General features: G+C 47.6%; 1 protein-coding gene across 1 annotated transcript in view; it reads left to right on the top strand.

Annotated features, from left to right (window-relative positions):
- Nucleotides 1–14,952, top strand: part of LOC147605978 (uncharacterized) — a 39,058-nt gene that overhangs the window by 11,203 nt on the left and 12,903 nt on the right. The gene's annotated exons all lie outside the window — the stretch shown is intronic.

Genomic DNA, 14,952 nt, shown 5'->3' with positions numbered 1-14,952 from the left:
GTCAAAATGGGGTACATGAGTACATGGATACATGAATACATGAATATGGGGGAGTACAAAAGTGACAGTGAGTACAACAGTATATGGCTGGAGTGGTAATCATCCTAGGAGCTCTAGCATGGGTCTCTGCTGGATGGCCTGGATATCTGCCATAGTGAGATGCCTGGTCGGGCAAGCCCGATGCCTCGCAATGATGCTCTGAATCCTCCGGTGTAGGCACCGTCTCCGATGTGAGGATCCGCGAACCCTCGGGCGTCTGGATCTGCCCAACTGGATAGCTCTCTCAACAACTAGAGTCCCACGGGGTGCCTACTGAGAGAGAGAGAGTGTCCGTCCGAAGAGAAAGAAAGAAAGAAAGAAAGTATCTATTAAACGTCTTCAAAAGACGCATTGGGTCTTTGAGACCAAAAGTGATACAATAGTGTCCATGTAATCTCATCATGGTACAAAAGAAAACAAAGACGAGAGCTATGAGCTAAGAATGTCAAATCCAAGCCATATGATACAAAGTGGGACCATCATCATACCTATGGAGCTAACCCCTCGATAGGGGAGAGGGCCGTCAAGGATATCGAGCATGGTGTTAGCCTGTGGAAGGCTCTGTAGATCCGTTGGGCGCTGGAAGGTGGCTCTGTGCCTCTCCAAGATCTCCTCAAGTTGGGCTTGATGTCTGTGTTGCTGGCGAGGTCTAGGGAGTCGGGCTCTTTGTAGTGCTGTGGCCCAATCTAGAATCCTGCCAGAGTGGGGTTTGGTGGGGGGTTGGGCACTCAAGAATGTGTGGCTCGATGAGGCTATGGCTATGTCATCCATAGCTGGTGGGGCATCCTCTCGTGGTCAGAAGAATTGAGTGATGGTCCCTTGGGACCTGGGTGGGAGAGAGAGAGAGAGAGAGTTATATTAATGTCTATGGAAGACCCCAAGGGCCTATGAGACCAACAGTAATACAATGGTACCATGGATATGCTGAGCCATGGAAAACTGAAAGAAAAAGTAAAATGAAAACATCTAACAGTACATGTGATCAGTAGATGATCCTGTGTAGAGTGAGAAATGCTGTGATCAGCTAATGACGATACCCGCCTCGGCCAGAACTGATCTGATGGTGGAGTGAATGTCAGGCCTTTGTGATGGGAGCGTGACATGTCGGCGGAGAACCTCACGAATCTGTCTCTGTGGTGGAGGGCCCTGATGCTCTGGGTCGGGGACGTCTGGCTCGCAAAATGGATCAAGCTCTCTCACTAAGAACTCCTCTGGGGCGTGGAGTTGGAGCTTGGGTACAAGTGGTGGGCTTTGATGTCGTAGTAGAGGAACTGTTGTGGGCAGTGGATTCCGATGTGGATGTATGTACCACAAAGAAATCTGTGATGGCTCTCTGTGAGGTGTCCTGTCGGAGTCGGGGCTGTCTCTCAGCATGCTGCCTCAACACTACATCCCTCTGTCATTTGAGCTCCATCAAGTACATGCCCAAACACCTCTTATCCTCAAACTGTATCACCCGTGTGAGTGGTCCGAATCCCTCTCAGAAGAGGCAGTGGAATCTCCCCCGTATCTCATAGTAAGCCGGGCAATTGAGTATATAATGGGCCTCATCCTCTACTGCTCCTGTGATGCATACTGTGCATGTCCTCTCCTCATGTGGGATATCCTCAGCTTTGCCAGTCTCTACTCTGAGGCGGTGAGAGGATACCTTGAGCTGGCGGATCGTGATACGCATGGCATGTGACATGTGTATCTGTATGTATCCCGGGATCTCAACGAATCCATCCTTGGAGATTCTCAAGAAGTGATCTCTGTAGACTCACACTTCTTACCAATCTTTGACAGAGACACCCATGTTTGGTGTATGTGTAGCCCGAGTAGATCTAACCGGATGATCTGGTTGATCTCCTGACGTGAGTAATCAGGGTATGGGGAATCCAAGCTATACTGAAACAAGGGGAGACGGTTCACCTGTATGCCGTGTGCATGAAACCACTCGACTACCTCAGAGTACCATGCATGTGTCGGTAATGGTGGTGGCCATGTCGCTGAGGAGGAGGGCAGTCCAGCTGGTCTCAATCGCTCCCTCTCCCTCTTGTCGTATAATTGCATAGAGGACTCTAGTGCTAGTCGTGGGAGGCGATCTCTGTCAAGCGTGTATACATGCTGAATATAAGTGAGTCTGAAAAAGGGCATTTGTAACCAGTGGGGCCACCCCAAACTCTGCATGTAGAATGTCATGTGGTACAGATGGCTTACTCCTGGTCTGCGTGACAACATCATCACCTGTAGCCTCTCTATGCTCCTCTAGTGATCCTTCCCTAGTCCTGGCCCCCAAAGGGCTCCACCATACATAGCCGCTGGTCGTACTAGAGTATCAAAGAGCCAGCGCTTAGTGCAGGGTTCTTGGAAATGTGCCTGGAAACAGTCTCTCCATACGAGCTAGGGAGGCGTGCCCCCTCGCAAGTTGGTTGCTGGCAGTTGTGGTCATGCAATGAGAGAGAGAGAGAGAGAGAAAGAGAGCGAGAAAGAGAGAGAAATGAAATGAAATGATATATTAACGTCCTCAAAAGGCCAAAATGACCTATGAGACCAAAAAGGTTACAAACAATTGGTGGATCCATAGAAACATGAGAGCAACATCAGCTCCGAGTAGATGGTATAACACTCTCCAAAATATCAAGCATGGGGCTAATGAGTATGGCCGAGAGTCTCCCTCAGCTATGTCACGTGGAAAGGTAGCTCGATGGCGGTGGAGCATGTCCTGGATCTGGAGCTGATGAGGTGATCGTGGCTGACGGGGGGGTCGAGGGCGTGTCACATGCACTCTGCACTCAGTGCATGGTGACAAGATGGCTCATCATCAGAAGTGCAATAGTTGTACAGTTTTAGAACCCAATAGGATGATATTTGTCGTACGCCGTGACCCCATTGTACATCCTCAGTCTAGGATAAGTTAGGCACGAGCTACGTAGGTCATTCCTCAGCCTTAGCGGGTCAGTCAGTCAGTCAAGTCCCTTAACCCACTTGGAGAGAATCATTCATGCATGTAGAGTCAGTAGAAGCCTTAGGGTTTGCATCAGAAAGCACTCTGCATCCTGCATAATATGCATTCATATGCTTGTGCATCATTTAGAACATCCCCGAAGCCTTAGGGAATTTACTGGGATTTATTTGGTATTTTTTCCATATTTATTAGTATTTATTTAGCATTATTTGCATTATTGGGCATTTATAAATATAAAACTTTATTAAATGACCAACCTCCAGTTAGTATAAATAGGCTTGCCTAGAGCCTATTTTCTCATTCAGTCTTCATTGTGCTAAGAGCTCTCCTCCTCCTTGCTTTCAGCCCAAGACTAATCCAGCCCTAGAGCCCATAAGCTTGCTTCTCCAGCCCCTTGAGAAACCATAGCTTCAGTCAGCCCTAGGTGCCTGCCTTCAGCCTCATTCAGCCCTGATTCAGCATCAGTTCAGGCCCAGATTGAGCATCCAAATCAGCTCAGTTCAACGCCAGCAAACAGTACAGCTTCTCTGCGTTTTGCCCAGCCGTACAGCAGTCCTGCGTTTCTGTTCCAGCCGTACAACAGCAGCCTGCAAGCCTCTGTTTCCTCATGCGTTTCAGTCCACAGCATCTCTACAGGCTAGCGTTTCTGTCCACAGCAGTTTCCAGCCCTGAAGATTCAGTCTACAGCAGTTTCCAGCCCTGAATCTGCTGTTTGCATCAGTGTCCAGCCTTCTATGCATCATCCACACATGCAACAGTCATCTCTGGTGAAGGTAACACAGCATTCATAAGTGTTTTCAGCATTCTAACATAGTGTAGAACAGTCCACCTTCTTCTTCTCTCAGCCTCAGGTGTGCAGCCCTTCCTCATGCCCTTGGGAAGAGTGCATAGGCTCGAGATCAAGTCATCGAGGTGTTTCTACAGCAGTGTACAGATCAGCCACTCTCCGATCCTCCGAGATCTTGCGTTTGGCTTATCTACAGTCCACAGTCATTCTCTCTAAAGAAATAAAGCAAATACTATCTCGTTATTATCGGGATAGGGGCCCTTCAGTGGGTAATTCGGGACCCAATTTGGTGTACAGTTCTCATCTATCTCTCTCTCATCTCTTTAAAGTTTGAAGTATTGAAATGGATTGCTAAACTCACGAAACTCAGGATACAGAAGACGGTGTGAGCATTTGTGTGACAGGATCTTCCAATACAAAGACTTCCGCTGCATATCACATTGGTATCAGATTCAGATAGTCCACACACACCGTATCCTAGCGTGGGGGCATCCTTGGATGGTTAGATTGCGTTCCGGCACGACCACCGACTTCAGCATCATGTCTACAGGAGAGAGTACTCATCAGCCGGAAGACGTCTCCCCCGAAGGAGACCTTGTTCTTCCGCCTACAGCAGACACCATAGCTCTTCTTAGAGCTCAGAACCAGCTGCTCATGGAGCGTCTCCAACTCTTGGAGGCAGCAGCAGCACGTCCTTCTACACCTCCAGCAGCACCCGACTACATCTCCCTCTTCTTTCAGATGGAACAACAAAGGAGAGAGGACGAGACCCGAAGGAGAAGAGAAAAAGAAGAAAGACGGGACTATGAGGAAGCCCAACGCAGGATCGACGAAGACCGGCGTCAGGCTGAACTCGCCGCTCGGGAACACCAACGTGAGCTTGATCGAGAACGTATGTTACTCGAACACCAACGGGAAAAGGAGGCCATACACTTGATGTATTAGCAGCTCTCCTCAGTCTCCCGAGTCATAGGTGTCACCAGCCAGCAGCCCGCAGCAGCATCAACCACCATCATTCGCAGTCAACCAAACTTCAGTAAGTATGATGGTAAGTGTGATTATTCATCAGTTAATCAATTTGTTCATCAGTTTAATGCTCATTTTCCATTAGCTAGGATCACAGACCCACAAGACAAAGTCCACTTAGTGGCTCCCCATCTCACTGGTGAGGCAGTCACTTGGTGGCAGCATTGGTCTAGTATTCATACAGACCAGGCCACAGGTGTCACAGCCTTTGACTAGGACATCTTTGTCCGTGACCTGAAGACCAGATTTCTCCCGCCCCAGTACATGACCGGTCTGAAAGACGAGTTCTATGGACTCAGACAGAGCGGATCCCCAGTGCTTCAGTTTTCCGGTAAGGTTATTACTTTAGCACAGCAGTTAGGGTTATCTGAGCAGGCCAAGATGGAGCAATTCATTCGTGGATTGGACTCCAACATTCGGTTCACAGTTCGTAACTTTGAACCAAGTACATATGACCGGGCTCTGACTCTCGCTCAGAATGAAGAAATGAAGCTCAACGGGGGCAAGCCCAAGCAGGCATCTCAGTCCAGTACCAAACCCCAGTAGCAGCAATCAGCTGCACAGACAGGGAAAGGTAACGCATCTTCTAAAGATGCTAAGAAGGACAACAGTAATAGCTCCAGTTCAGGGGGTAAGAAGGATAAAGAACCTAAGAAAACTCCTGATGAAAAGGCTAAAGCAAGCATTACTGGAGGTTACCTTCCTCCAGAGGAGCAAAGGAAGTACCAGTCAGAAAATAGATGTTTTTTCTGTCATATTATAGGGCATGGTAAGAAGGATTGCCACAAATGGCAAGCGGCACAGGCCGCCAAAGCTTCTTCTGCCACAGTTGCCACAGCCTCCCTAGCTCCTCCAGCCCCGCCTACTACCTCAAATGCAGTTCAACTTTTACCTTCCATGCATCCTATGCCATCCGTGGTATTTGATGCTAAGCAGGAGGGTGAGAGCGATGCTGCTCAGAAGAGCCTCATCCGAGCTTATGGCTCTGCCCAGGGCCGACAGTTTGTAGTCCTTTTCGATATGGGCAGTTCTGAAGACGCCATCTCTCCCCAGTTGGCTAATAAATTGAACTACACTTTAGTCCCATATCATCTGGATGTGGACGGGTTTACACCTGGTCTTCGCATCGCTCAAACATTGGAAGCCTTTTCTTTATGGACAGGCTTTCACAGTGAAAACAGACCACCAAGCACTTAAGTGGCTTCAGACTATGCCAAGTGCCCAGTGGAGTGATCGACAGGCCAGGTGGAGTCAAATCTTCCAACAATTTGGAGGTATGATTGAATACATCCCTGGTAAGCATAACCCAGTAGCAGATGCTCTCAGTCGAAAGTCCAGCATCCAGGCAGTCCACGAAGCTACCATTCTCGAAATCACGGGGAAGGACTTGGATAGTATGAAAGACCAATATGTCGACTCCCTTGAGTTTGGTACTCAGTATAGTTTGGCCCTCACTTCTGAGCCTGGCCACTATTCAGTACAGAACAGTTGGTTGTTCTACTATCAACAGTACCCTCGAGAAATTAGAACGGTCCTTTTATTGGCCAAAGATGAGGCGTGATGCCTATGCACATGTACAAGCGTGTAAGATTTGTCAAAAAGTCAAGGTTCCCCATACAAAGAAGGCAGGTTTACTTCAACCTTTGCCTATCCCCGACGGACCTTTCATCGACATATCTATGGACTTTGTAGGGCCTCTACCAGCATCCACTGGATCCCGTAACACTCAGTGTTTTACCATTGTGGATCGCTTTAGTAAATTCTGCATGCTCATCCCATGCAAGCATACGGCCACAGTCGAGGACGTAGCCCGTCTGTTTCTCAAGCATTGATATCCAATTTGTGGTTTGCCTAGCACCATAACATCAGACAGAGATTCCAAGTTTACCTCGCATTTCTGGAGGGCATTATTTGAAAACTTTGGAACTAAGTTGCAGTTGTCTAGTGCATTTCATCCCCAGACAGATGGCCAGACAGAAATTTATAATCAGTTGGCCTTTGATGTCCTCAAGTCATATTGTCATGACCAGCAGTCCAAATGGGAGCACTATCTTCCGTTGGTCCAAGCTATCTTGAACGACATGCATTCATCCAGTGTCGGACAGACTCCATATGAAGCAGCCTTTGGTCGCCGTTTTTCTTCTCTTTTGACGAGAATGGTGTCTCCATCTTTAGAGGCTAATAAAACCACGGAAGCATTTTCCGAGATCATTGAGTCAGTCAAGGACCGCTTGACCAAAGCTCAGGAAGCATATAGCAGACAGGCAAATAAGTCTAGACGAGATGTCCACTTCAAGGAAGGGGATTGGGTCTATTTGCGTATCATGAAGCAGAGATTGAAACAAGTGGGCAAACATTGTCCCAAGCTTTCATTCCGTAGTTTTGGCCCTTTTCCAATAGTTAAGAAGATAAGTGATGTCTCAATGAAGTTAAAGTTGCCTGCCAGTTGGACAATGCATGATGTTTTCCATGTTTCTTGGCTAAAACCATATGTTGGTCCAGAAGTGTTTGATGTTTCAGATGAACAGCAGCCAGACGTGGTAGACGAGGCAGAAGTTATTGAGCCTGAGCAGATCCTTCTTCATCGATGGAAGCATGGTTCCGGTCGACGGATTCGTCAGTTCTATACGAAGTTCCGAGATCGAGGCACCCACGAAGCCGTATGGCTCGACGAGGAGTTCTTCCAGGAGTACCCCCAGTTATTGGCGGACTACTTGGAAGCCATGAACCTGCCGCCAAGCTAATCAGGAGGGAATGTCACTCTGCACTCAGTGCATGGTGACAAGATGCTCATCACTCTGCACTCAGTGCATGGTGACAAGATGCTCATCATCAGAAGTGCAACAGTTGTACAGTTTTAGAACCCAATAAGATGATATTTGTCGTACGCCGTGACCCCATTGTACTTCCTCAGTCCAGGATAAGTCAGGCAGCACGAGCTACGTAGGTCATTCCTCAGCCTTAGCGGGTCAGTCAGTCAGTCAAGTCCCTTAACCCACTTGGAGAGAATCATTCATGCATGTAGAGTCAGTAGAAGCCTTAGGGTTTGCATCAGAAAGCACTCTGCATCCTGCATAATATGCATTCATATGCTTGTGCATCATTTAGAACATCCCCGAAGCCTTAGGGAATTTACTGGGATTTATCTGGTATTTTTTCCATATTTATTAGTATTTATTTAGCATTATTTGCATTATTGGGCATTTATAAATATAAAACTTTATTAAATGACCAACCTCCAGTTAGTATAAATAGGCTTGCCTAGAGCCTATTTTCTCATTCAGTCTTCATTGTGCTAAGAGCTCTCCTCCTCCTTGCTTTCAGCCCAAGACTAATCCAGCCCTAGAGCCCATAAGCTTGCTTCTCCAGCCCCTTGAGAAACCATAGCTTCAGTCAGCCCTAGGCGCCTGCCTTCAGCCTCATTCAGGCCCAGATTCAGCATCAGTTCAGGCCCAGATTCAGCATCCAAATCAGCTCAGTTCAACGCCAGCAAACAGTACAGCTTCTCTGCGTTTTGCCCAGCCGTACAACAGTCATGCGTTTCTGTTCCAGTCGTATAGCAGTCCTGCGTTTCTGTTCCAGCCGTACAGCAGCAGCCTGCAAGCCTCTATTTCCTCATGCGTTTCAGTCCACAGCATCTCTACAGGCTAGCGTTTCTGTCCACAGCAGTTTCCAGCCCTGAAGATTCAGTCTACAGCAGTTTCCAGCCCTGAATCTGCTGTTTGCATCAGTGTCCAGCCTTCTATGCATCATCCTCACATGCAGCAGTCATCTGGTGAAGGTAACACAGCATTCATAAGTGTTTTCAGCATTCTAACATAGTGTAGAACAGTCCACCTTCTTCTTCTCTCAGCCTCAGGTGTGCAGCCCTTCCTCATGCCCTTGGGAAGAGTGCATAGGCTCGAGATCAAGTCATCGAGGTGTTTCTACAGCAGTGTACAGATCAGCCACTCTCCGATCCTCCGAGATCTTGCGTTTGGCTTATCTACAGTCCACAGTCATTCTCTCTAAAGAAATAAAGCAAATACTATCTCGTTATCGGGATAGGGGGCCCTTCAGTGGGTAATTTGGGACCCAATCTGGTGTATAGTTCGCATCTGTCTCTCTCTCATCTCTTTAAAGTTTGAAGTATTGAAATGGATTGCTAAACTCACGAAACTCAGGATACAGAAGACGGTGTGAGCATTTGTGTGACAGGATCTTCCAATACAAAGACTTCCGCTGCATATCACAGGGCGTCAGGCACGCTAGAGTGCAGAGGCTCGGTCCGAGGTAACTCCTCTCGGGCAAGGTAGGTGTGGAAACAGTCTCTCCATATGGGCTAGGGAGGCGTGCCCCCTCGCAAGTCGGTCAGTGGCAGCTGTGGTCATGCAATGAGAGAGAGAGAGAGAGAGAGAGAGAGAGAGAGAGAGAGAAGGAAAGGAAGATATATTAAGCGTCTACTAAAGATCCAATGGGCCTATGAGACCAAAGTGATACAATAATGTCCATGGCATATCTCATCATGGAATGGAAAATAAAATAGAAACAAAACATAAACATAGCTATCTCATTGGGGTGATACAAAATTATCCATGGAAACTCATCATGGAATACTAGGAACATAGAAACATGAGAGTAGCATCAGCCCCCAGTAGATTGTATACCACTCTCCAAAATATCAAGCATGGGGCTAATGAGTATGGCCGAGAGGTCTCCCTCAACTATGTCATGTGGAAAGGTATCTCAATGGTAGTGGAGCATGTCCTTGATTTGGAGCTGATGAGGGGATTGTAGGCGTCGTCCGGGTGGCCGTGGGCGTCGGGCATGCTAGAGTGCAGAGGCCCGGTCCGAGGTAACTCCTCTCGGGTGGGGTGGGTCCGGAGCAACTCAAGGTGGGTCCACAAGATCCACTGTAACGTTGTCCTCCACCTCCTGGGTTTGGAAGAAACTGGTGATGGTTGGCTGGTGAGGGAGAGGGCGGGGTGGCTAGGGCCGAAGCTCTGTCAAGAAAGTGTCCCTTTGTCTGCGGAGCTCAAGTAGGAAGAGGCTTAGGCAATGCTGGTCCGGGAAGTCAGTGATCCTGTAGAGTGGACCAAATCCCTCACGAAACAGACAGTGAAACCTCCCGCAGATCTCATAGTAGGCAGCGGCATATGTAATGCTTCTCCGTATCAACCTCTGTGTGGTATAATCGCAGATCCTCTCCTCTCTGGGTCTCCATATGAGCTTCGTGGCTTTGAAGACGTGCTTAGCTCTACCTGTCTCCACTTTGAGGTGGTGGACTGAAGCCCGTATTTGGCCAATTGCAAGGCATGGGACATGTGTACACTCAGGTAGCTTGGCTGCTGGATGAATGAGCGTGAGGAAGATATCTTTGTAGAAGGGCATCTTCGTTGGGAGCTCTGGAGGTGTGATCCATGTGCAATGGGTGTAGAGGCTGAGAAGATCTAACCAGATAACCCGGTTGGTATCCTCGTGAGAGGGCCGGAGAAAAGGGGAGTCCAAATTGTACTAAGGGGTGGTAGGCGGTCCATGCGAATCCCGTATACTGAGAACCAAGTGGAAACTAATGCATACCATACTTTAGAGTGGCCCTCAAGTGCTAGTTGTCTCGAGGACTCCAAGGCAAGCCTGGTACACCCAAGGGGCTCCATGTGACTGATGCGATGGAGGTATGTGACTGTTTGGAAGAGTGCATCCACTACCATTGGGGCTGCAGCAAACTCTACCTGGATAATTTGGTGTGGGATTGATGGTTTGCTGTGGATGATATGGGAGAACATCATAACTTGGCGGCTCTCAACTCGCTGCCAATCCTCATCGGATAAATGTGACCCCTAGAAGGCTGCTCCATACATCAAGGCTGGTGTGACGAGGGTGTCAAAAAGCCAACCCTTTGTCGTGGGCTCTTGGAAATGTGCCTGGAAGCATTGCCGCTCAAGTAAGCTCAAGGCTACATATCCCCGTGTCACTCTGGCATGTGTGCTGCGGGAAGCATGGTGAAGCGTGGGCCATTGAAAGTGACACCAAGGTAGACATAGGATGAGACAATCTCCACAGGATCCCCTCTGTATGTGAAGGGGCAAGAAGTATTGAAGACCATTACTTGGTTTTACCAAGGTTAATAGAGAGGAGGAGGATGTCATCTGCATAAAGTAGTATGGGGATCAATATGCCTGCCAGTGTGGGACCAGCCCTGCCTAATTCGTCAATGAAGCACGAGATCTCATCAATGTAGAGGCAATCGTAGCCTTTAGGGCTTCCATTTCTGCCCAGAGTTCCCCTAGCACTGGGGCAGCCTCTTGCATTTCCTATTGTTGCATCTGGGTCTCTTTCAACATCCAAATCTCCTCCTCCTGGTGGTTCACCTTTGCTGCCAATTCTTCAATCTTGTTTTTCTTGCCTTGTATCTCCTTGTGGAGACCTTCCAATTGTTTTTCATGTTGGTTTAGGACCTTGTCCAACACCTTCTTGGTGTTGCTCTCCACTGTCTTGATGTACGCCTCCAGCTCTTGTAGAATAATTGTGGCTATTTCCCCCTAGTTGGTGCCTTGGGTGCCTAAGCAAGGGTGGGTGGGAAAAGAGAGCACAGTCACAGCGAAGCAGAGGGGGTGCGCACAATCGTAGCACAGGGGCGCGGGTGCACACGTATAGTCGCAGCACAGCAATGCGGGTGCAGCTATCACATGCAATCTGCACTGTAGTGCATGGTGACAAGATTGCTGATCATCAGTGCAACACTGTATAGTAGTAGAACCCTTTAGGATTTGATATTTGTCGTACGCCGTGACCCCATTGTAATCCTCAGTCGAGGATATGTTAGGCACGAGCTACGTAGGTCATTCCTTAGCCTTGAAGAGTGTCAGTCAATCAAGTCCCTTAACCCACTTGGAGAGAATCATTCATGCATATAGAAGTCAGTATAAGCCTTAGGGTTTGCATCAGAGCATGGTTGCATTCATATCATTCATCTCATATGCACATAGACCACCTAGACCATTGCAGAAGCCTTGAATATCATCCAGTATTTTTACCATATTTAATAGCATTTATCTGGCATTTTTACCATATTATTCCGAACATTATCCATTTATGCAAGTCGTGAAGCAGTCGGCCAGCTTTCAGCCAGCCGACCAGCACATGAGAAGCATATAAATAGCTCAGCATTGCAGTCATTCATTCCACCACATAATCATTGGAGTCAAGCATTTCCCTTCAGCACAAGGAGCATCAATGCATGAGCATACAGCCCATCATCATCAAAACGCAGCATCAACAGCATTCAGCCAGTAGAAGCACTTCAGTACCTAGCGTTTTCAGCATACATACAGTTTTCAGCATTCACACACTTCATCGTTTTGCTACAGCCCTATCGGTGAAGGTAAAACGCATTCATTCATTCAGTTTCAGCATATACATACAGCCTAGAACAGTCCCAATCAGCCCCTTCTCTTAGCCTTTGATTTGCAGCCTTCCTACATTCCATTGGAAGAGTGCATAGGCTTGAGATCGGTCATCATTGGTGCTTCTAGAGCCGTGTACAGTTCAGCCCGACTCTTGGTCTTTCAAAGGTCTTGCGTTTGGCTTATATCCAGTTCAAAGTCATTCCTCATTCATTCTCTTCAAAGATAATAAAGAAAATACTCCCAGTAATAGGAGGGGGCCTTCAGTGGGTAATTTGGGACCCAATAAGGTGTACAGATCTCTCTCTCTCTCATCTCTTAAAGTTTGAAGTGATAAAAGTGGATTGCTAAAGACTAGTGAAACTCAAGTTAAAGAAGGCGGTGTGAGACTTGTGTGACAAGATCCTTCATTACGCATAATTCCACTGCATGTTACATTGGTATTAGATTCAGCTTGTCCACACACACCGCATCCTAGCGTGAGAGCATCCTTGGATTGTCATACTTCGCTCCGGCATGACCACCAACTTTAGTAACATGTCTACAGAGAAGAGTACACATCAGCAGGAAGGCGTCTCCCCCGAAGGAGACCTTGCTCTTCCGCCTACTACACAGATACCATAGCTCTACTTCGAGCATAGAAACAGCTTCTTATGGAGCGTCTCCAACTCTTGGAGGCAACAGTAGCAAAACCCACTTCTCCGGTTACCCCCGACTTCGTCACCCGACTTCGTCACCCTCTTCTTTCAGATGGAACAACAAAGATGAGAGGATGAAGCCAAACGGCGGGAAGAAAAAGCAGACAGACGGGATTATGAGAAATCCCAACACAGGCTTGCAGAAGACCGGCATGAGGCTGAACTCGCCGCTTGGGAGCACCATCAAGAGCTCGATTGAGAGCGCATGTTACTCAAACACCAACGGGAAAAGGAGGCCTTGCATCTGAAGTATCAGCACCTCTCTTCAGTTTCCCCACCCATAGGTACCACCAGCCAGAACTGCGTGACATTGACAACCGTCATCCGAACTCAACCGAATTTTAGGAAGTGTGATCATTTAGTTGTCAATCAATTTATTCATTAGTTTAATTCTTATTTTCCATTGGCTAAGCTAACAGATCCTCGAGACACAAAGTCCACATAGTGGCTCCCCACCTCACGGCTGAGGCAATCACTTGGTGGTAACATTGGTCTAGTATCCATACAGATCACATCACAGGTGTCACAACTTTTCGCTGGGATACCTTTGTCCATGACCTTAAGACCAGATTTCTCCCTTCCCAGTATTTCACCAACTTGGCAGATGAGTTCTATGGACTCGGATAGAATGGGTCACCCGTACTTCAATTTTCCGTTCAGGTTATAACTGTAGCACAACTGTTAGGGTTATCTGAGCAGGCCAAGATGGATCAATTCATTCGTGGATTAGATCCCAACATCTGGTTCATAGTTTGTAATTTTGAACCCAGCACATATGACCGGCTTTGCCTCTGGCTCAAAATGAAGAAATGAAGATGAACAGAGGCAAGCCTAAGCAACTGCAGTGTAGTACTAAACCCCAACAATAGCAATATGCTTCGCAGCCGAGGAAAGGTAATGCATCTTCTAAAGATACTAAGAAGGACGACAGTTCTAGCTCTAGTTCAGGGGGTAAGAAGGATAAGGAATCCAAACCTGAGAAAACCCCCGAGGAAAAGGCTAAAGCAGGCATGACTGGAGGCTATCTTCCTCCAGAGGAGCAAGGGAAGTACCAGCCAGAGAACAGACGTTTTTTTTGTCATACCATCGGGCATGGTTAGAAGGATTGCCAGAAATGGCAAACAGAGCAAATCTCTAAACCACCTTCTTCCACGGTTGCCACAGCATCTCCTGCTCCTTCTGCCCCGCCTACTACCATAAACGCAGTTCAGCTTTTACCTTCTATGCATCCTATGCCATCCGTGGTATTTAATGCTAAAAGCAGGAGGGTGAGAGCGATGCTGCATAGAAAAGCCTCATCCGAGCTTATGGCTCTGCCAAGGGCCGCCAGTTTGTAGTTCTATTTGACATGGACAGTTTTGAGGACGCCATCTCTCCCCCGTTGGCTACCAAAATGAGATGTAGTTTAGTGCCATATCATTTGGATGTGGACGGGTTTACACCTAGCCTCCGCACCCACATATCTCAAAAGGCACAACAGTTTGCCTGTAGTTCAAAAGGCCTCATTCCAATGAGGTTTCATTGTCTCGCCTCTTTTGGGGTGTGACATGATCTTAGGAATCGAGTGGTTTCATCAGTATGAGCCTATTCCCGATTGGGGGCAGGACACTTTTACTATTTGTAAAGGTTTTCCTAAGCCCGTCATGATTCGTGGGGATAGAAGCATTGTTGGCAGTTTGTTGATTTCTCATCTCTAGGCCTAATAAGCTATCTGCAAGGGAGCGGAAGGAGCATTGATTTATGTTTATGCTCAGACAGCCTCTACCTCTTCGATAGCGGCTATCTCATCTTCATCCCCAGTCCCGTAGTTAGTAGACCTCCTATCTAGACATGAGGCCGTCTGTCTGTGGATAGAATGCACTAGACAACTGTAACTTGGTCCCAAAGTTCTCGAATAATGCCCTCCAAAAATGCGAGGTGAACTTGGAATCCCTGTCGGATGTAATGGTGCTAAGCAAACCATAAATGGGGTACCAATGCTTGAGAAAAAGATGGGCTACGTCCTCAACTGTGACCATATGCTGAGCATGCAGAACTTACTGAAGCGATCCACAATGGTAAAACACTGAG

This window comes from Cibotium barometz, chromosome 58, assembly GCF_041138505.1.
Source record: "Cibotium barometz isolate CiBa-2024 chromosome 58, ASM4113850v1, whole genome shotgun sequence".
In the NCBI taxonomy this organism is placed as follows: Eukaryota; Viridiplantae; Streptophyta; class Polypodiopsida; order Cyatheales; family Cibotiaceae; genus Cibotium; species Cibotium barometz.
Note: the sequence above shows the minus strand (reverse complement) of the source record. Positions and strands in the feature narration are given on the sequence as shown.